This window comes from Eptatretus burgeri, chromosome 1, assembly GCF_056783735.1.
Source record: "Eptatretus burgeri isolate ZD-2024b chromosome 1, Ebu_testis_v1, whole genome shotgun sequence".
NCBI lineage: Eukaryota > Metazoa > Chordata > Myxini > Myxiniformes > Myxinidae > Eptatretus > Eptatretus burgeri.
In genome coordinates this window covers 158168333-158192244 of record NC_140961.1, presented here as the reverse complement: position 1 = coordinate 158192244, position 23912 = coordinate 158168333, and the positions used below count along the sequence as shown (strand labels likewise).

Sequence of the window (23912 nt, the reverse complement as noted above, 5' to 3'; positions counted from 1 at the left end):
AAAAGGCTTTAACCACGAGAGTTTATCATGTATTATATTTAAATTATCGCAACAATTAACACCGGTCCTCGTCGATTGAAATTTAAAAAATGTGCTGACGACAGATGGAAGCTTTGAGACGATGCGTGTGACGTAAGCGATGTGATCACGTGGTTCCTTCATGTTCCGCCTTCGCCAATCGCCATATTGTATTATATTTCCTTGGTGGAAGACTTGTATTTGAGCTCCTGTTATCTTTGGAATTATAGTTCGATTATCCTTGGCACAAACAGGTGTTACCTTGTCCAGAGCGGATTGTTTGAGTATCAGGTAAATGTGAAGTTTGTCGTGCAAATGGATGTCGAGTTTTTACATTTAATTTCATGTGTCTGTGGTGACATGGCTATTTTGGTGCTAGGCCGCAACTGTTTTACCCTCAATAAATCTGTCGATTAATTTTCTCAAACAAATTGTGAATTTCATCGCTTACCTCACATATTAAGTCAAAAGATTCAGTTTCGAATTTTAATAGATGGCATTTTATATCGATATTTTTTTTTTAAAATTCACAACGCAGCATTATTTAATTATTATTTATTTGTCTCATGCTCCGTGTGCTCTTTCGAACTGGATTAAAAAATGTGGAATATATATATATATATATATATATATATATATATATATATATACACATTACAGTAGACGAGGCGTAAGTCGTCACCATCGGGACCGAGAAAAAAGTGACGACTTAGAAATGTGACGACGTATGCGAACATTCATGATGACTGTGGGGTGAAGGATGAAGTCGCGCATGGCCTGGACACGTATGTGTGAGAGCCGGCTATTGTACCAAAAGGAAAACACAATCCTCGGGGCATAGGTGGGGGTTCATTGGTGAGTTGGAAAGTGATCAAGAAAAGATGGAATTAATGAATCAGTTTATCAAAAGTAAAGATAATGAACAACTGTAAGACAACAACTTCGCCTGCTTATCACCATGATGGGATTGACCAACGAACCCCAGAGACTTTTCTGGCAGCATCTGCCAGAAAAGCCCAGTCTCATCGGCATTGTACACGTCCAGAGGCTGATACCTTTCCAAGATGTCTTTCAATTTGCCATCCTTCCAGTCGTGCACCACTGCCGAGTCCACGCTGCCTGATTCGCCGCACTTCTTGACCTTGACAGTTCGAGCAGAGAGTGGTGGGCTCTTGACAGAGGAGTCTGAAGTGAAGGCCCGCTGGGCTGGTTACTTTGAGCGGTTGTACCAGGCTGATCCCCCAACTGTCGAGTTGGACGTCAAGGGTGTTACAATCCATGTTGCTGACCCTCGAATCAACTGTGGTCCACCTACGCTTGTGGAAACACGGGCTACGGTGAACCAGTTGAAACGGGGCAAAGCTCCAGGGATCTGTGGCATCCATGCCGAACTTTTCAAGGCTGGTGGAAATGCTGCACTCGTGTCGTTGCATGCAGTTTTGTGCTCTGCCTGGAACACAGGCATCATCCCAACTGACTGGAAGAGGGGCCTTGTTGTCCCTCTCTGGAAAGGGAAGGGTGATCGCCAAGACTGCAACAACTACCGAGGGGTGACGCTGCTCTCAGTGCCGGGCAAGGTCTTTGCTCGGATAATTCTTGATAGGGTTCGCCACCATCTGCTTGAGCACCAGCGTCCAGAGCAGTCAGGCTTTACACCAAAGAGGTCAACGATTGACCGTATCCTTGCACTTCGTGTCCTCACCGAACGCAGACGAGAGTTTCGGCAGGGGCTGCTTGCAGCCTATGTTGATCTCTGTAAAGCGTTCGATTCAGTGAATCGGGACGTCCTCTGGAGGATTCTTGGTCTTCGTGGGGTGCCACCAAAACTGATCGATCTGATGTCTGAACTCTACTCTGGTACTGAGAGTGCTGTGAAGTGTGGTGGTACCATCTCTGACTTTATTTCCAGTTGTTACTGGAGTTCGTCAGGGATGTGTACTTGCCCCCACACTTTTCAGCACTTGTATGGACTGGATTCTAGGGAGGATGTCGGAGAGATCAAGTTGCGGTGCGTCATTTGGGAATGTCAAGATCTCGGACCTTGACTTTGCAGATGATGCAGTCATCTTTGCGGAGACTTTAGACATTCTCTTGGGGGCCCTCGAGGTGCTGAATGAGGAGTCGGAGCCGTTGGGATTACGGGTTTCTTGGGTCAAAACTAAGATCCAGGCTTTCGGTGACATCTTGGATGCTGCTGTCCTGTCTGTGTCTGTTTGTGGTGAGGATGTTGAGGTCGTGGAGAGATTCACTTACCTTGGCAGTGATATTCATGTCTCTGCTGGCTGCGAGTCAGAGGTCAATAGACGTCTGGGTCGGGCCTGGGGAGTCATGGATTCACTGGATCATGGGGTGTGGCGCTGCCGGTACCTGTGCGGGAGGACGAAAGTCCGAGTCTTCAGGTCCTTGGTACTTCCAGTCTTGCTCTATGGGTGCGAGACTTGGACTCTGACCAAGGATCTGAGACGGAGACTTGATTCGTTTGGTACCATGTCTCTTCGGAGAATCCTTGGCTATCGCTGGTCGGATTTTGTGTCCAACGAGCGGTTGCTGAGAGAGACTCGGATGAGATTTGTTACCTGCATAGTCCGTGAGCGTCAGTTGCGGCTGTATGGACATGTGGCTCGTTTTCCTGACTCTGATCCTGCTCACCAGATTCTCTCAGCGAGGGAGTCTCATGAGTGGAGGAGGCCAGTGGGTCGACCACGTGCCTCATGGTTGCAACAGGTTGACCATCATCTCAAGGAGATGGGGATGGGCCTGGCATCTGCCTGGGGGATGGCCAGACGGAGGCCCCTGGAGTACCGGCGGAAAGTGGACGCAGCGACGTGCTGTTCTGGCACATGCTCCCATACCTGACCTGACCTTGACCTTGTCGATTCCCCACCTCACTTTGAATCTGTCTATCCAGTGCATCGGCAAGGTCTCGGCATCATCATGCCCGAGGTCCGCAGCGAATTTACGTGCCTTCAGCAGCAACATTTCACCGTCCAACCGAATATTTGGCCGAAACCAGATGATGAGCGCGTCATCGACATCTTCAAAGGACACACATTTCACGCGTTTCACACTTACCACCGGCCTCGCGATCTTCTCCACTTGTCCAAACATCGTGCCCTTATTCTTCAAGATATCGTTCAATGTCTGCCGTTTGATGTCCAACTTCTCAGCTATGGCTGTTTTCTTCATCAGTGGGTTTGCCTCGCAAAACTGGATAATGTCGTATTTTTCTTGGTAGGTTTTAGTTGTAAGCTTACACTGAGTCGCCATTGTCCTGCCTGCAGTGCTATCAACGTGTGTACACAGTTATAAATAGAATATCACTGGCGGTGTAAACCAATGAGCGAGCATCACGATTCCATGAAATCGGGATTATCACGAGGCAGCAGTTCCGTGTGACGAGTTAGGAGTGGTAATTTACTTGAGTTTCCATTACGTGGGAACGGACAAAATCTGACGACTTAGACGAAGTGACGACTTACAGAGGGATGACCCTTTATTCATAGGGACTTAACATGAGATAAATTCGGGACTTTTTGACGCTGCCGACTTAGGCGAAGTGACGAGTTACACGCTGCCGACTTGCGCCTAGTCTACTGCATATATATATATATATATATATATATATATATATATATATATATATATATATATATATATATATATATATATATATATATATATATATATATATATATATTGTTGCGGATTCGCGCCCGCCGGCGTGCGGACGGCCACGTAACTCGAATCGCGGCACGTCGCCCACCGGACGGACAATCCAGTCGTGACCCTCTCGGACTAACGCCGGGAACCAGTCACGGGTGGACCTTTCGGCCTCACCACGATCGTGCCAATCGCCCCCTGCGTGGGATAGGGTTGCTCGCCAAATTCGACCTACCTAAGTACCCACACGGAGGGTAGACCGGGCGATCGCACCTCGCCGCAGGTCGACTTCGGACACGGGCCACTTTCAGCGACCCGTTCCGTACTATCGGGATAACCGAGCGGTGTTGTCGTCGGCCCCGACGGTTCGATTAATTATCGGGCGTATGCAGCCCACTACCAACCCTTTACGTGAAGTAAGATGGAGATTCAATGAAAGAAAAGACGAAGCGAAACGGGAAAACAGTTCAACATAATTCACATTTATTTCGCGATGGCACACGGAAAGCACACATATACAATTACACCAAAAGCAAATGTAAAAGGAGAAGAAACGCACAATATTACACAAAAAGCAAATATAAAAGAAGAAGACAATGCAGAGCTATCCGACTACCGAGCACACAGCAACACTTATACAATTTTACTTCACAGACGGCGCCGACAACACATATACCCAAAGCAAAAGAAAAGGACCACCCTCAAGGATGAGGCGGGCCTGGTGCCGAGACCGCATCGGGCCTACCCGTCTGATGATGAGACGCAAAGTGGCGGTGGCGCCCCAACTCCGCGGGCCTCGCGGGCAGTGTCTGGTAGGGGGTGGGAAAGGGGCCCCCTTGTCACACTATCTCAGCGCGGGGGGAAACAGGAGGGGGTTGTTGATGCTCGGGGGATGGAGGATATCTCCCTGTCTCGGGTCCCGCGACGAGCGTCTCCACCACGACCTCGGTCGCGCCGCCGGCCTCCGCAGCTCCCCGACTCCGACGCGAGCACCCCCTCGATCGCCTTCGCCGCCGCCACCTCTCCACAGCTCCGTCCTCTTCACTCTGACTAGTACCACTTCTTCCCAGCTCCACCAACAACTCCCAACCGCGAACTCTAACTCCTTGTCTGACGAACGCAGCCGTTTATATCCCCCGTGGCCTCACTCCCCCACCTTTGACCCTTTACCTCCGACCCTTCACCTCTAACTGGCTCCCCATTGGACCGAGGAAAAGTGGGCGTGAATGCTTTTTGATCCATGAATTTGCATATCGCGACCTCACTCCAACGCCCTGGAGGCGGGGCCAAATCGCCCCACGCTCTCCGATAGGACGGAACAGAAGTGGGCGTGAGTCGTTTTTGATCCGTTTTTCTCGGAAATTCTGTGATGTTTCTGAACACGCTGCTCGGTGCGCGCCCTGCACGAGTCCAGTATCGGTGCCCACAAGTGGCGCAAGAATGGTGGTGATGCGATGGTGGCGAGTTGTGACGGTAAAGGTCGTGGTTGTTGTTGTGAAGCGGCGTTGTGGTTGGTGGTTGTTGTTGTGAAGCGGCGTTGTGGTTGGTGGTTGTTGTGTGATGGCTGTTGAGACGTGGTTGGTGGTGGTAGTAATGGCGGCTGGTCCAAAATAAAGATGGTAAAAGAAAAACGGCTATCTAGAGGGGTCGCAGCCCGCATGAATGACATTTATTCCCTCTAAACAACGGGTTTGGGCCTAACTACACATATACTTACAGAGATATCTCACCTAAGGGACCTGAATGGTGGTTTGTGAATTTCGTCAACCACAACATCATATATATATATATATATATATATATATATATATATATATATATATATATATATATATATATATATATATATATATACATAAGGGTGGTCCAAAAAAGTCGAAAATAATAGAATGCTGCTCCACAAGCTTAACATTATTCTAATATGATCCAATAACGCACATAATTTTTTTTAGCTTGATCGGAGGTGATTTAGAGGTCGCTCCATATGACGACTTTTAGTCTCATGACTTAAATTAGGGTATGGTCAGGTACGATTACGGGTACTTCTGGATGTCCGAGGTGGAAATGGAGTGCATTTTCGAACTCTATGGGGTCGATTTGTTTGAAGAAATGACTACACCGGCATTGAATTCACTACCATTTCGAAAATATGACCTAAAACAAGATTTATCCTGACTGGAGTTGAGTAACTAATCCTACTCATTTCGATATTTTCTCCTCGATAATTAATTTATTCTCCGTCTAAACATTTCTTGAAGTAAATCGACCCCGCTGAGTTCGTAAATGCAGTCCATTTTCACCTAGGAAGTTCAGAAGTGTACGGAGTTGCATCTCACCATACCCTAATTTAATATAATAATAACTAACTAAATAACTAACATATTTTTCGTGAATCATTGAATCTAAAACACTGGATGTTGGGCTGGCTAGAAATAATTTCAGGCGGGAGTGGAGACAGCAATAGAGGCAGAGATGATAGTGGTATTTGGAAAATGAGACGAAATATTCTAATAGTTTGTAATTCCATTGATTGAAAAATTAGGGTATGGTGAGATGCGAATTCGTACACTTCTGAACTTCCAATGTGAAAATGGACTGCATTTTCAAACTCGGTGGGGTGGATTTACTCCAAGAAATGTTTAGACGGACAACAAATTAATTATAGATTAGAAAATATCGAAATGAGTAGGATAAGTTACTCAACTCCAGTAATGATAAATCTTGTTTTAGGTCATATTTTCGAAATGGTAGTGAATTAAATGTCGGTGCAGTCATTTCTTAGAGTAAATCGACCCCATAGAGTTCGAAAATGCACTCCATTTCCACCTGGGACCTCCAGAAGTACCCGTAATGGTATCTGACCATACCCTAATTTAACCAACTCATGAAACTAAAAGTCGTCAAATGGAGCGACCTCTAAATCACCTACGATCAATTTAAATTTTTTTCTGCACGTTAGTGAATCATAGTAGAATAATTTAAGGCTTGTGGAGACAACATCTGAATTATTTTTATATTATTTTTTGCTGTTTTTGGACCACCCTTATATATATTGTTACGGATTCGCGCCCGCCGGCGTGCTGACGGCCACGTAACTCGAATCGCGGCACGTCGCCCACCGGACGGACAATCCAGTCGTGACCCTCTCGGACTAACGCCGGGAACCAGTCACGGGTGGACCTTTCGGTCTCACCGCGATCGAGCCAATCGGCCCCCGCGTGGGATAGGGTTGCTCGCCAAATTCGACCTACCTAAGTACCCACACGGAGGGTAGACCGGGCGATCGCACCTCGCCGCAGGTCGACTTCGGACACGGGCCACTTAAGCGACCCGTTCCGTACTATCGGGATAACCGAGCGGTGTTATCGTCGGCCTCGACGGTTCGATTAATTATCGGGCGTATTCAGCCCACTACCAACCCTTTACGTGAAGCAAGATGAGGATTCAATGAAAGAAATGACGAAGCGAAGCGGGAAACAGTTCAACACAAAGCACATTTATTCGCGATGAACGGACAGCACACATATACAATTCCACCAAAAGCACATAGAAAAGAAAAAGAAACACAATGCAATTTTACACAAAAAGCAAATGCGACAATGCAGATCTAATACCGATTACGCGAGCACACGGCAACACTTATACAATTTTACTTCACAGACGGCGCCGACAACACATATCCAAAACCAAGAAAAAGAAAAGAGAACCCTCAAGGATGAGGCGGGCCTGAGGCCGAGACCGGGTCGGGCCTACCCGTCTGGTGATGAGACGCGGAGCGGCGATGGTGCCTCAACTCCGCGGGCCTCGCGGACAGTGTCTGGTCGGGGGTGGGAAAGGGGCCCCCTTGGTCGCACTATCTCAGCGCGGGGGGAAACAGGAGGGGGTTGCTGATGCTCGGGGGAAAGGAGGATTTCTACTCTGCCTCGAGTCCCGCGACGAGCGTCTCCACCTCGGCCAGGTCGCGCCGTCGGCCTCCCTGGTGTGCAGCTCCCGGCACGACGCGAGCACCCCCTCGTCTGCCCTCGCCGCCTCTCCACAGCTCCGTCCCCTTCGCTCCGACTCCAACGCACACGACGACGACCAACTCCTTCTTGGCTTCTTCTTCCCAACTCCACCGACTGCGAAGTCTTAACTCTTAACTTGACTGACGAACGCGGTAGCTTATATAAGCCCCGTGGCTTCGCTCTCTCATCTTTGACCCTCTGCCTCCGACCTTTCACCTCGCTCCCCATTGGCCCGAGAAAAAGTGGGCGTGAATGCTTTTTGATCCATAAATTTGCATATAGCGATCGCCCTCCAACGCCCTGGAGGCGGGGCCAAATCGCCCCTCGCTCACCGATTGGACGGAACAAAAGTGGGCGTGTGTCGTTTTTGATCCGTTTTTGAAGCGGAAAATCCGTGGTTTTGTACACGCTGTTCGGCGCGCGCCCTGCACGAGTCCAACACCGGTACCCACAAGCGGCGCAAGAACGGTGGCGATGCGACGGTTGCGAGGTGTGACGTGAAGCGGCGCCGCGGTGGGTGGTTGATGTTGTGGTTGGTGGTGGTAACAATGGCGGTTGGTCCAAAATAAAGATAGTAAAAGAAAAACGGCTATCCTGAAGAGTCGCAGCACGCATAAATGACATGTATTCCCACTAGACAACGGGTTTGGGCCTAACTACACATATACTTACCGAGATACCTCACCTGAGGGACCTGAATGGTGGTTTGCGAATTTGGTAACCACAACAATATATATATATATATATATATATATATATATATATATATATATATATATATATATATATATATATATATATATATATATATATATATATATATATATATATATATATATATATATATATATATATATATAATTCCCCCCCCCCCCCTCCACTTGATGACATTTTGTATGATCGGAAGTGACTTGCTCCTGCTCCCATCACTTTACAGATTGATTGACTTGCTCCTCATCCATGTGAGCTTGACATTCGGCGAAAACAAATTCGATTACAATGCTAAGATTATTTTACAAAACTACCTGAAGGAGAGCTTTCTTGATGGTGTGCACCACGTGTGTGGTCACATTCATTTTTATCTGTAACTGGGAATTTTTATTCCACAAAGGAATATGGTTTTCGGGAGTCATTTTTACCTCAGACCTGGTTTTCGGGAGTTTACTTCAGACATGTTGGATCGAAAGATGATGAAAATTGGAGAATTATATTTTTTGGGGTTAAATTTATCTCGTGGTTATTTGTGTTGTCTGAGGGAAATGAACGTTAAATTTGCAATCTCACCAAATCGGATAAAATCATTAAATTATTTATGAGTTGGGCTTGACTGAGATGTGTGGATTAAGGTTTTATAGTCAATTGTGTGAATATAAAGAGGTAAAATGGCTTCCTTTCTCGAAATGAATAAATCTGCTGGTTTACGATCCTTGTGTGTTAATGGTATGATCTGGAATGTGTTATATTGTAAAATCCGATCTTCTATTTTTGGTCGGTTCATGAGGTACCCCTTCAAGCAAACCGTAGTTTTCAATGGTTTAATTATGCCAGACTCGGTGTTGGCGTGGTTTAAATCGATTGTGAAAGGCGTCCATTTTGTTTCACACAGAACCCAGCACCACTTCATTGGAGGGAGTACTTTGTGTTCGTACTTCATTTACCCTGAAGGTAAGACTTTGTTATTTACATCATAATTATGGTTATATAAAGTGTCTTGCAAGCTCTTGGGCACAAGCCCCACCTGTTATAAGCTGACATTAATTTTCATCAGGTGAGCTTATGCGATGGAGCAGTGTCTGTCGGTGATTGAGTCAGTGAGTGAGTCCGTAAACACTTCAGTCATTATGAAATGGACCAAACCAAGCTGTTAGGTTGGTGGGTGGGAGGTTCAAAACCTCCAAAATAGGTATTCTGCGCTCCTCGGAAACTGCACACACGATTTTGATAAAACTTGACAACATTCTTCACCCGTGATGTGACAGCTTATTGTCTGCATCAAAATCTGCGCTCGTTAAGGGAGTGTAGGGGGAGGGAGGGGGGAAGTTCACCCCACCAAAAATAGGTATTTGCTGTGTTCGCCGAAACTACATTTATAATTTCAATCAAACTTCGCCACAAATTTCGTCACAACCTTCATCACCCTTGATGTACTAAATATTGTTCATGGCATTTAAAAAAAAATAAAGGATTGGAGAGGGTTTTTGAGTGACTGTTGCTCCTTATCCATGTGTGTTTCAGGACAGATGTTGGTATTTATTTATTTTATTTTATTTTTAAAGTTTTAATTCTAACAATGAGAAAACTGTGAAGTCACATTCCATTGATATTCCGATGCTATTTGTTATGGATGCATGACCAGCACCACGCAAAAAATTCTTTTGGGGGATATTGTATATTTGTGAAATGTTATACGAAGTAAGTGAGGCACATGGAGCATATTTTCTGTTTTTCTTTGACCATTTATCAATGCAATGAATGATTTTTAGCTCCGCCACAGTTTTTTTTTTAATTTTTTTTTTTTTTTTCCCCCAGCATTGAGAAATCAGGGCAAAAAAGATGTATAGCACGTTATCTCAAAATGGTGTGAACGGGTTTTGATGAAACTTCGTGGGCATACTGGATGTGTGACAAGGAAGAATCGATTAATTTTTTTGTGAAAATCTGAGGCTATTTATTTATTTTAAAAAAGTGATTCCAAACCATTGAGAGATGGGGTCAAAAATGATATCATACTGGATAACATATTTAAAAAAAAAATACAATGGCCCTGAAATGTTCTCGTGGATCAAGCATTGCATGGCATAGGTATGCGCCTTCTACTTGTTCATTAATATGGTACGTTATCTCAACTTTGTGCACTTCTTGGAGGAAATGCCAAATGATGGACAAACACTGCATCCTGTTATAAAGATACAACACACTGGTTGTGATTTATCTGCTTGCTCCACTCATCCTCAATACCACCTGCTCATCCCCACCAGCAGTGAATTTAACTTGGTAAACTGATTGATTGTAATAATGGGGTACCAATATAGCACAGCATTGATGGGCCAAATGGCTTCCACCTGTATCCAAGTTATGTGTGAATGTATTGAATAGGTATGACTAAACCCTGCAGCAGAAACACTTTGGGACATGGAAACTGCCTAATATTTTTGTCCATCTACATATGAGGTACACATGCTTGATGTGGGCATTTATTGACATGGATGCGGAGAATCAAAAAATCATATAATGCTAATATTTTATTTTTTTTTCATTCCATGCTGCCCAGATCGTTTTGCATCAATATTGTACCGTTTTTTTTTTTTTTGGGGGGGGGGGGGTTTGTGCAACCAGTTGCTTGCTGGTACAGGCTAAAGTAATGCTTTGGCACAACGTTATTACATGCAGAAAAGAAATGGCTCAATTTCAAAATTTTCACAACTTTCCATTACCTTTGTGCTCTCAATTTTTCATTGTACACATTAAATATGTACTATTTACTGAATTTCCCTTCTCTTATTTCGGTTAACATGTCAATGTGGCGTCGTGGTTGTAAGTTATGTCTGCATGTGGTTGTCAACGCTCATCGTTATAATTTAATTTTGTGTGCAAATATTTTATTTTTTTTTATTTTGATATAGATGCCCAGGACAAAGTACTGGAAAAAGGGAAGCATAAAAAGGTCATCACTGCTGCACCCACTGGGGCAAATGTCCTCATCAACGCTGGGACAGATGTCCCACCCATTGGTACTGCAATGATTGAAAAGGCTGCCCAAAGGTTTGTACAAAACGTTGCACAAAGATACAATGAAACTCCTCGACAAACGACTCATCAAATGGCTGCAAATATAGAAGGTTGACAAGTCCCAATTGAAGAGCCTCCCAAAATATTGCTTTTGCCAAATTCGGCTGCCTGCATCTGAGGAAGTTTTCATCAAGGTGATGCCAAATTTTTAGAAAATAAAGGTAAACAATGTGTTGCCAATTGCTGTGCGTCGATATTCTTTGACAAAATTAAAAATGCTTCTCCTTGAATAACTACTGATGGAGACTTTGTTTTGAGACTGGTAATGAATTGTATCGATTGGTGCAAAGGTGTTTAACACATAATCCTCTGCTTTTGTTATCTGAATAGCCGCATGCTGTACATTTATTACACACAAACTTTTTCATCACTCTTGGAGACTCTCTTGTTGGATTTTTATCCAGCAGCACAGATATTACCGGTGGTTTTTTAATGTCTTTGAACGATGCTTTGACAACAACTCTGACACTGTACAATCACTGCTTCATAACATTTGGAGCTTCAACTTTTGCAGTTATGAAAGAAAATCTGTTTTGTGTTTTTGATTCTCATTCAACAGGTAGGGATGGAAATCGAGTTCCTAATGGAAGATCTGTACTAATCAAGTACAGAAATGTCTCAGAGGTATACGAAAACTGTCTGAAGCAAGCAGCATCCATGAATCTGATATGTGAGGTAACTCAGTTTGAAGTCACAGGCGTGAATGCCGATGTTATGAATGACCAGAGTGTAGCTCGTCAAACAACAGTTGCAAACACTCACATAAGTAACGCAGAGATTGTTCTGTATACCAATCACGCACAGTACCCCTCACATCCATTCAGTCCAGAGACTTGCATAAATGCTGTATTCGGCACGAAAGATTATGTGCTTATGAGAGTGCAGATAATCCTCCCCATTTAGAGATTTCTTCACCAGGTACAGCTGGATCTGTTATGGCAGGTGTTTCAAATAAAGGAAAGAGTACCTCTTCACATCGATCAGTATCGAGGACAAGAGACAAAGCGAGAGGTCAGCAAAAGCAGCACACTCAACATGAGCCGAGGCAAACGAGGGCGAAGACGAAAGCTATGACAACAAATGGTGCAGATGAATTCATGTCCAAACAAAGGGAAAATCTGATGTGCAGAAAAAGATATAACAAAGATGAAGATTACAAGTGCAATGAAACCCATAGAGAAATAGTAAAAATTCAATCTATTGAAAGGTATGAACAGGATGAAAAACACAGAGCAGCTATGATAGAACAGAGAAAAATAAGTATGCACAGAATCCTAAACACAGAGCAGCTATGAAAGAACGGAGTAAATATCACTATGCCCAGGATTCTAAACATAGAGCAGCTGTGATAGAACGGAATAAAAAATAAGTATGTACGGAATCCGAAACAGAGCAGCTATGGTGGAATGGAGTAAAAATAAGTGTGCACAGAATTCGAAACATAGAGCAGCTATGATGGAACGGAGTAAAAATAAGTATGCACAGCATCCTAAATATAGAGCAGTTGTGAAAGCTCGAAGTGTGCTTGCATACAAAGAAAGCGAGGTGCTTCGAGAGAATTAAGAGAGCTGCTGTAAGGTTAGAGAAAAAGAAAGAGAAAGGTGAGATATATCGGGTAATACCTGCTTTCAAGGAAATGATAACTCATGGATTAGACTACACCTGTTCAGCCTGCAATAGACTATTTTTTGAGAATAAAGTTGTTTGTTGTAGGAAAGAATCATACACACAGAAAGGGTTAGCTGTTAAGGCATTTGCTGAAAAGTGTATTACAGAGAAACATGTCCACAAATGCTCTGAGAATTGTGGTTTTCCATTTATGTTGCTAAATATTCCGGCATCAAAACTCTGGATTTGTTTCATTTGTCACCGAAGCATCATGTCTGTTAAATGCCAGCTGAAGCTGCTGCAAACAATCTATATTTTGAGTCCATTCCTGAGGAATTAAAGTGTCTCAACTCCCTGGAGCAACATTTGAACGCTTTGCATCTTCCCTTTGCAAAGATTACTGCACTTCCCAAAGGAGGACAACGTGGTGTACATGGACCTGTAGTATGTGTTCCTTCCAACGTGCAGAAAGCTCCAACTGTTTTACGAAGATGTGGGTCAGATGATCAAATGATCAGGGTTCAAATGAAAAGACGTCTTGCTTACAAAGGTTATTAGGAGTACCAATTTGTGGACAAAGCTCACATAAAAAATGCCCTCAACTATTTGTTGGGAAATAACAAATTGTATGTGGGAGTTGCTTTCAACAATGAATGGGTAAACCCTTTGCCAATTGTTTTTCGAGGGAACGAACAAGAAATTAGTGATGATGAGAGCATGGACGTATCCTACCGACAAACTGATAAAACAGATCACGAAATGCACAAGGACAGTTGTCTTCAACCTGTGGACATTGGGCAGGAAATCCTTGATCAACATTTTGATAACATAATGTGTATCGCACCTGCTGAAGGTAATGATCCAGTTAAAATCTTAATGGATGAAAGCAATGAAGCAAAATCATTCCCAGTGCTATTTCCAACAGGCAGCCCAACATATCATGATTATCGGGAAGTAAAGATAACTCGGTGCACGTATTTAAAGTCATGTATTATGCACAGAGATGGTAGATTTGCAAGAAACACAGAATACATATTTTTTGCTCAATATCTTTCTGAAGTGTATCAGGTGTTGAGTAGTGTATCAATTGCTTTCAGGAAAAGTCATCACAAGGCATTTGATGGGAAAGTTTCCTCTGAAAATATGATGGACAAGAACTCTTTGAGGAAAATTCTCAAATGTGGTGATGGCTACAAATTTTTAAACCCTATAAGAGGAACTCCAGAATATTGGGAAAACACCCAGAAAGATTTGCTGGCAATGTTGAGACAACTTGGAAATGCAACATGGTTCTGCTCATTTTCTGCAGGTGATATGAGATTGCCAGCGATCGTTGAAAATATTTTGAAAGCGGAGGGAGACTCACGAAGTGCCGATTTGTCTTGATTCCTCTGAAAAATGTGCATTGCTCAGAAGAAACCCAGTAACACTCGCAAGAATGTTTGATCATCGATTTCATTGTTTCCTAAAAAAGGTCATCATCTCACCAGCCAACCCAATTGGTAAGAGCAAAGATTATTTCTACAGAGTGGAATTCCAACAGCGTGGTTCTCCTCACACACACTGCTTGTTTTGGGTTGAAGATGCTCCTCAACTTGACGAAGCCTCAGATGAAGACGTGGTATCTTTCATTTATCAATATGTCACGTGTGAAGTGCCATCTTCAGCTGATGATGCGTTCCATGAAGTTGTGAACAGTGTTCAGAAGCATAGGACAAAACACACCAAGAGCTGCAGGAAGAAAGGTACCACATGTCGCTTTAATTTCCTAAGGCCACCATCGAAACGTACATTTATTTCTCGTGCTGGAGAAAAGGTGACTAAGGATAACACTACAGAACAGTCAGAGTGTTACTGAAGTACAGAAACGGGCAATGAAAAAGGAGGATGCTAAAGATGTGTTGCAGAAAATATGGAATGCATTAGCAGATGGTGAACAAAACTTTGAAACAATGGATGAGCTTTTCACAAAGATTGACAGAACACGAGTCATTTGAACTCGCATATGAAAAACCGACAAATCAAGCTGGTGTTGTTTTGCAACGAAACACCAAAGATGTTTGGATAAACCAGTACAGTGCTGATCTCCTTCGCTGCTGGAATGCAAATATGGATATCCAGTATGTTGTAGATGCATATTCATGTAAATTCTACATCATTTCCCACATATCAAAGATAGAAAGGGAAATGGGGTTATTGTTTAATCATGCTCAAAAAGAAGCACTGAATGGAAATGAAAATGCAAAACAAGCCATGAAAAAGTTAGGAGGTGTCTATCTTCACAATAGAGAAGTTAGTGCACAAGATGCTATCTACAGAATATGCAACCTAAGACTGAAAGAATCATCCAGAAAAGTGCAGTTTGTTCCCACCGGAGATAATATTGTCAAAATGAGTCTACCCCTTCACGTTCTGCAGAACAAAAGCAAATGTGGTGACTTGAATGTTGACGATATATGGATGACGAGCCTCGTCGATAGATACAAGAATAGAATACAACAGAGTTTGAAGATGTTTGCCTCGCCACTTTCTGTTCAGAGTTCTGTACAAATCTCAGATGCGTAATATTAAAAGTCGAAAACGTCAAAGTTCAGTGCACGAGCTTCAAAATGGATTGGGTTTCGTGCAGAAACGATCCCGAATAGATCCAGCACTGATCAGATATGCAAGATTTTCACCCAAGAAAGATGCTGAGAAGTACTATCAGAGTATTTTGCAGCTTTTTCTACCTCACCTGTGTAATGGTCAGCTGAAACCTGATGGCTTTGAAACTTATCAAAACTTCTACGAAGATAGAGCTGGAAATGTGGTAACCACCCTGTACAATTCGTCAGACATCGTTAAAAGGAACAAAACACTGTTTGAAAAGGCAGCTGTTGAAATTGATAGAGCAGAAGAGCTGCTTGAAAAGCTTGGTCCACTTGAGGATGTGTGGGCTCAGATCTGTCCCGAAACCGAAGCAGAAAGGTTGAGGTGTTTAAATGTGCAGAAAGATGCCAACACAGATCCACAAGATGATTCTGATATCCCTGACTTACTTCAACGTGAAAAGAGAGACTATAACATTGAAATTCGTCCAAGTGTTATATCTTAAGATGAAGCTCAAACTCTAATGAGGTCATTGAATGAGAAACAGCGAGAAATATTCGACAAGGTACGACAGTGGTGTCTGAATAAAAGTAATGGGAATGCCCCTGATCGATTTCATGTGTTTGTTACCGGTGGGGCTGGTACAGGCAAGAGTCTCTTGATCAAAACGATGTATTATGAGGCAACCAGAATTCTTGCTCGGGCATTACCAAATCCTGATGATGTGTCTGCATTACTCACTGCTCCTTCTGGTGTTGCAGCATTTAACATCAATGCAGCCACAATACACAGCACATTCTGTATCTCTGTCGATGCAAAATTACCACACCAGCCTCTTGGCGAGGAAAAAATCAACTCCCTTCGAGCAAAGTTAAGCAGTTTGCAGATTTTGATCATTGAGAAATTTCCATGGTGGATCACAAGCTTTTAGCATATTGTTGCGGATTTGCGGCCACGTAACTCGAATCGCGGCACGTCGCCCACCGGACGGACAATCCCGTCGTGACCCTCTCGGACTAACGCCGGGAACTAGTCACGGGTGGGCCTTTCGGCCTCACCACGATCGTGCCAATCGGCCCCCCGCGTGGGATAGGGTTGCTCGCCAAATTCGACCTACCTAAGTACCCACACGGAGGGTAGACCGGGCGATCGCACCTCGCCGCAGGTCGACTTCGGACACGGGCCACTTTAAGCGACCCGTTCCGTACTATCGGGATAACCGAGCGGTGTTATCGTCAACCTCGACGGTTCGATTAATTATTGGGCGTATTTATATTAGCCCACGACCAACCCTTTACGTGAAGTAAGATGGAGATTCATTTAGAGAAAAGATGAAGCGAAACGGGAAAACAGTTCAACATAAAACACATTTATTCCGCGGCAAACGGAAAGCACACATATACAATTATACACCAAAAGCAAATGTAAAAGTAGAAGAAACACAACAATTCTGCACAAAATGCAAATGTAACAAAAGAAAAACACACTGCAGATCTACTACCGACTACCGAGCACACGGCAACACTTGTACAGTTTTACTTCACAGACGGCGCCGACAACACATATACTCAAAGCAAAAGAAAAAGGGACCACCCTCAACGATGAGGGGGGCAGACGGGCCTGGGGCCGAGACCGCGTCGAGCCTACCCGTCTGGTGATGAGCCGCAAAATGGCGGTGGCGCCCCGACTCCGCGGGCCTCGCTGGCACTGCCTGGTATGGGGTGGGAACGGGGCCCCCTTCTCACACTATCTCAGCGCGGGGGGAAACAGGAGGGGGTTGTTGATGCTCGGGGGAATGAGGATATCTCGCTGGCTCGGGTCCCGCGACGAGCGTCTCCACCGCGACCTCGGTCGCGTTACCGGCCTCCCCTCTCCGCAGCTCCCCGACTCTGACACGAGCGCCCTCTCGACTCCCTTCGCCGCCGCCACCTCTCCACTCTTCTCAGCTCCGTCCAACTGCTTTCTCTGACTCTTCTCTTCTCAACTCTCCTTGACTGACTCTCTTCCCAACTCAACTTGACTGACTTTCTTCCCAACTCAACTTGACTGACTGCCTTTTCGGCAAGCGAACGTGGCCCTTTATAGCCCCTGGGGCTTCGCTCCTTCACCTTCGACTGGCTCCCCATTGGACAGAGGAAAAGTGGGCGTGAATGATTTTTTGATCCGCGAATCTGCATATTGCGATTATACTCCGACGCACCTGGAGGCGGGGCCAAATGGCCCCACGCTCGCTGATAGGACAGAACAGAAGTGGGCGTGAATAGTTTTTGATCCGATTTCTTCGGAAAGGCTGGTGTTTTTGCACCCGCTGCTCGGTGCGCGCCCTGCACGAGTCCAGGATCGGCGCCCACAAGCAGCGAGGGAATGGCGGTGATGCGATGGTTGCGAGAGCGAGATGTGACGGCAAGGGTCGTGGCTGTTGTTGTGAAGCGGCGTTGCGGTTGGTGGTTGTTGTGTGATGGCTGTTGAGACGTGGTTGGTGGTGGTTGTGGTGGTAGTAATGGCGGCTGGTCCAAAATAAAGATAGTAAAAGAAAAACGGCTATCCTGAAGGGTCACAGCCCGAATGAATGACATTTATTCCCTCTAAACAACGGGTTTGGACTAACTACACATATACTTAGAGATATCTCACCTACGGGACCTGAATGGTGGTTTGCTAATTTCGTCAACCACAACAATATATTCATGGGAGACTGAGACAGATCAAGCAATGTCAGGATTTTTCTCCATTTGGAAATGTTTCAATCATTGCTGTTGGTGACTTCTATCACCTCTCACCCGTGAAAGGAATTGCTCTACATGCAGAAAATGTTGTTGTAAACCTTTGGGCTGATCATTTCCTTATTGCTGAACTGACAGAGATAATGAGACAGAAACATGGATCATTTGCAGAAATTCTGAATCGCTTGAACACGAAAGAAATCTGAAAACTTGCAAGCTGAGGATGTACATGCGTTATGCAAACGTGAACCTGGTGAAGAGATTGATGCAATCCACATTTTTGCCACAAATCAACAAGTAGACCAGTATAATATTGATAAACTTCATTCATCCTGCTGTAACATTGTTTCTATTGATGCAGAAGACTTCTTTAGAGATGCCAAATCTGGAAAACTGGTAAAAAGAGCAAACCAGTACATCAAAGTGTTGAACACAAATCTAGCAAGAAGAGTCACACGAGATGTAGATGCACGTGTCATGTTGATAAAGAACATAGATGTATTGGATGGGTTGGTAAATGGTGTCTTTGGTACTGTCTCATATCACAAACAACTGGTGTTTCCTTTCCTTCAGTCATTTATGTTGTATTTGACAATCCAACAGTAGGGGACAAGTTGCGAAAAGAAAAATGCATACCACCATCATTACCAAGTCGTAGCACTCCAATCGGTCCTCACGAAGACAGAGTAACAAACAATGGTGGTGTAAGGCGTCAATTTCCATTGAAACTCAGCTATGCCTGCATGATACATAAAATTCAAGGAATAACATTAAAAGAAGCTGTTGTCTCGCTTAATAAAATATTCTCTGCTGGGCAAGCCTATGTAGCTTTAAGTCGAGTCACAACACTAGAAGGACTTATCATCCAGGACTTCAAAGATTCTACCATTTACTGCAATGAAAAGATCGTAGCAGCAATGGACAGCATGTTACCATTTATCCCCTCACCAGATGTGACTTATCCTGAAGTTGTAACTTCATGAAAGTTAACTCTACACAATGTTCAGGGTCTCAAGTCGCACATCGAAGACTTGAGGTCTGACCGAAATTTCCTGGAAGGAAATTTAATTTGTCTCACAGAAACATGGCTAACCAGTGATGATCCACAAGGAATGCCGGAGCTGGATGGATTTCTCTTTCATCGCACACCAAGGGGACAATGCTATGATTAATCTGAAGACCTCTTTGCTAACTTGAAACAACAATGTCATGGTGGAGTCGAGTTATTCTACACAACGACAACTCGCTGTGAAATTGTGAATCTTCCTGCAACAAACCTGGAATGTCTCGTATTCAAAAATCTTGATCGTAGCGTTATATTTGCATTGATTTATAGACCATAATCTTACAAAATTGAACTTTTCAGAAAGAACATGATTTTGCTGTTAAGCAAATTCGATATTTTCCAGGTGGCTGCCTTGTGATTGGTGATTTCACCGAGGACATTTTCAAATCCTGCTCTGCCGCCAAGATGATGGCAGAAAAAGGTTTTCTTCAATGTGTGAGAGAATTAACCACAGAAAATGGCACTTTAATTGATCATGTATATGTCAGGGGTGCAGACAATGTGAAAGTACATGTTCTTAGAACATATTAGTTACCACGAAGCTGTCATTATTGAGTTCTGAGTATTGTCTAAAGCTGGCATCTGCAACCTACAGCTGAACAACTTTGGTGCGTTTCCTGATCCTCATGGATCAAACACCCTTCTTTTTCATTTTCAAATTTCAGAAACATCTTTACGTGTTGTGCAATGAGGGGGAAAAAATGTACTTGTGCTTCAATATCCATTGTGCGCAACCCAGACATGTCCATGTGCCTTTCATTTCTCTTCATACCCTGATTTGTCCAAGTCTCCCTGTGTTTTATCCTTTACCACAACTGTTGATGTTTCCCCACTCGTGGTCCTTTTGCTCTGTTGTGTCCTGATCTGTTCAGTATTCTCATTCTTCCATGAACCTTTACTTTTTTAGACAAAATAAGGGTGCTCGAAGAGCAGCCAATATGCTTTCACCCCAATGTTTGCGTTGGGTTTCCCCACATTTGTTACGGAATTGAACACAAATGATGAATGGACAGGAGCTCGTCAAGTTCCTTTATGGAACAACGAATGGCAAAAATGCCATCTGATGTGTTCTCTTTTCGACATATTTCAAATTCACCTTAGTCCAGCGACCACCCATGTCGCCTACCGGCTTCTCTATCTGATGGCTCTCGATCTCTGCGTCTGTCTGTCTGTTGGCTGCTCTTAGAGCACCCTTATTCTGGACATTTCCATCTGTCTGTCTCTCCGCGAAACTTTGGTCAAGCCTACAGACTAAACCAGTCAACCGATTCCAATGAAATTTGGTAGGTAGGACCAATATTTCTGGGAATCGTGTGCTTTCGAATATGGGACCTCAGGCCCGAGCAACGGCATAGCAATGGCCCTTTAAAGTGGTCAAAAAATCGAAAAATTCAAAAAAAAAAAATCGAAAAAAACCAAGCTTAGAGTTCTGTGCACAATCTGTCTCGCTCCCTTCCTGCCAATTTGCAGCCCCAACAAAAAATATTTGTAGGAGGAGATAGGTTTTGGGCGAGTACATGTCGAACATTTCAGAAACGGTTAATTGCGAATATCTCGAAGATAAAGAGTCTGATTTTGATGAAACTTGGGTGAAATGTGTACAATGTGGCTAGCATGTACACAAAAATGAATGGTTGCTATGCACACCTCCGTTGCTTAGCAACAGCTAAAATACTTTACAGTACATCGTACACTTATTGTGGACTGTACAAAAAAATCAGTTCCTCCTAAACTGGACCTCTGAGGGACCTGCTTTTTTTGTGCCAATGGAGAATGTCTTACAGCATCATATGAGAAAATAAAATCTTAAGCGAATATATAAATGGAATTACCAGGGCTGCCATTTGTTAGAGTCTCTTTGGAAACATGCCTGAAATTTCACAAGGCGGGTTTCTGGGCGCAAACTAAGAGGGCTGTTATAATCTTATTTATTGTGCTAAATTGATTGATGGCATGTACATGAATATCGGCTCGTTGCATCGGCCAGCTTTCCATCCAGAGCAAGCAGCCATGTCGCCTACCAGCTTGTCTCTCGTTTTCTGTGTCTCTGTCTGTCTGTCTCTCGTTCTCTCTGCGTCTGTGTCTTTCTCTCGTTTTCGGCGTCTCTGTCTGTCTGTCTCTCGTTCTGTCTGGCTCTTTCAACCTGTCTTTCTCAGTTTCTAGATACCTTAACTTGGAACAGTGCACTGCACTACAACGCATTGTAATGTTTTTCACTAAATTTGAAAAAATGGCTTCATTTACATTGCTGACGTTGTTTTTTTTTGCCACTTGAGGTCAGCATTGGGGTAAGGGGTTTTGGGTAGGGCATTCTATGTCTCTCCTCTCTCTCTCTCTCTCTCGCTCTCGCTCTCGCTCTCGCTCTCTCTCGCGCTCTCTCTCGCTCTCTCTCTCTCTCTCTCTCGCTCTCGCTCTCGCTCTCGCTCTCGCTCTCGCTCTCGCTCTCTCTCTCCATGAACTGGGCATCGTCTTCAAGAGATCCATCAAGTCCAAGGTATGCTTTAAAGCTTCACTTGACAGTTACTCTATTGTAATTTACTTGGTCAATTCCATTTGCATTGGTTAATTTATATTTATTAGTGCATGTAGATCAGGACAATCAATAATTATTTGATTGTTTTTAAATATGCCCAATGTGATTCAAAAGTAGTCAAATGGATACGTCACTGCCGAAAGTAAAATTTTATGACGACGACACTTCACTTCATCTTTTCATCTTCGTCCATTTTCATACTTTCTGTTGTCGCAACTTAAAAGAGACATCTATCTCTATATTTTGCTTCCACCCTCTTGATCTATTAAGAACAATATTTCATTTTGTAATGTCCTATTTATTTCTTACGATCTGCTCATTTTATTACAAATAAAAACTGTGGGGTTGAAAATTTGCAAATACGTATGCAACTATTTACTTTTTTTTAACCCATCACTTGCGATGTTATATTTGAGAAAATAGTGTCTGAAGGAAGTGATGGTAATCCATGTGCAGGTATCATTAGACGGATGTGTTCAACTTGCTGGCTTGGTCGTCTACTTGCACTACAGTCATATATTGACACCTACCCAGTTTTTTTTTTTTTAGGAACGTTGAGATGACGACATTCTACTGCGGAACCTGTGGCAAAGGCGAACCACCTTATTCACAAGTTCCACAAGGGAGATTCCCTACTTGGATTGATGGTGGCAGTAAAGTCCATTAAACTTATTGAGTAACTGAACAGTGCCCTACAGGCTACAGCCCTCAATATATTACATGAAGCTGTGACGACACATTAATTCCTGATTGTCATCCCATTTAAGTGATTGATACTACCTGCATGAATATATATATATATATATATATATATATATATATATATATATATATATATATATATATATATATATATATATATATATATATATATATATATATATTAATTTACAAAATGGAATTGACCAATTTTTATTCCCCTTTTTGTATTGTTGAGGAATACTGTCCACCGTTGGACACTGGTGAGCAGTTACATCGGATTGGCATTTCAGTAAAGTGCTAACAAGATGTCCCCACAGCTGAAGGCTACTAGTTCATGATTTAATTACTGACACAGCCTCTAATGGAAATGCAGTGAGTACTGAAAATTGTTACGTGCCAACAACTTGGAAAATGGACAGAACTCAACATGTTTAAAAAAAGCTCCATGACCAAGCATACTTGCATCAGTTGTCAGTGTAGCACTTAGGCTATAACCCATGCATTTTATTTTTGCAAAATAAAAACAGAACATGCATTTTGGATGTTATTGATGTTTCATTTTGCTTATTCATTGTTTTCTTTTTCTTTTCTCTGTTTCCTTTCACAGAAAGGGGAACGAAAATCCAAGTGACAAATCTCTGGTGGCTTTTGCACATGTTCTTGTATCAATGAAATGTCGACCTTCCTTGGAGACAGACCTGTTTATTAAAAAAAAATAAAAAGACATCCCTGATTACGGAAACCAGCTCCAATGGTGATGTAAAACACCTGGTCAACCATGCATGAATCAAGGAAGATCTTGTTTTCCTACAAACGCAATGCATTATTATCCCCCCCCCCCACCCCCAACCTCCCAGATTTTTGAAATGGAATCTCGTAACTGTTCCAGATCCATCTACCATCACTTCCAGCAATATAAAATAGTAATTGTCTTTCCTCTTATTTTGTCTTTGCTGTCCTGTATGCAACACGTCTAACTTGCATCTTTGTAACCATTCCACAATTCTTCTATTTGTTTTACTTCATTGAAACCTGTTTAAATTATTTCTGTATTCACTTTTACCGTATCAATGTACATTAGATGTATCGCACCATTGAACAAAGCAAAGTATGTGTATTTTTGATTTGTTTAAATGCAATGATACTGTTTCAGGCTGTGCATTAAAAACAGTCTGTAATGACATCATTGCATGCAAGTAAAATTCCATGTAATCTGTGAA

At 43.2% G+C, this 23912-nt stretch overlaps 1 long non-coding RNA gene across 1 annotated transcript; it reads left to right on the top strand.

Moving 5' to 3' along the window:
- Positions 1-23912, top strand: LOC147035852 (uncharacterized). The gene is made up of 2 exons (XR_015049636.1): positions 1-309; positions 23300-23912. It is a non-coding gene; the product is annotated as an uncharacterized LOC147035852 (long non-coding RNA).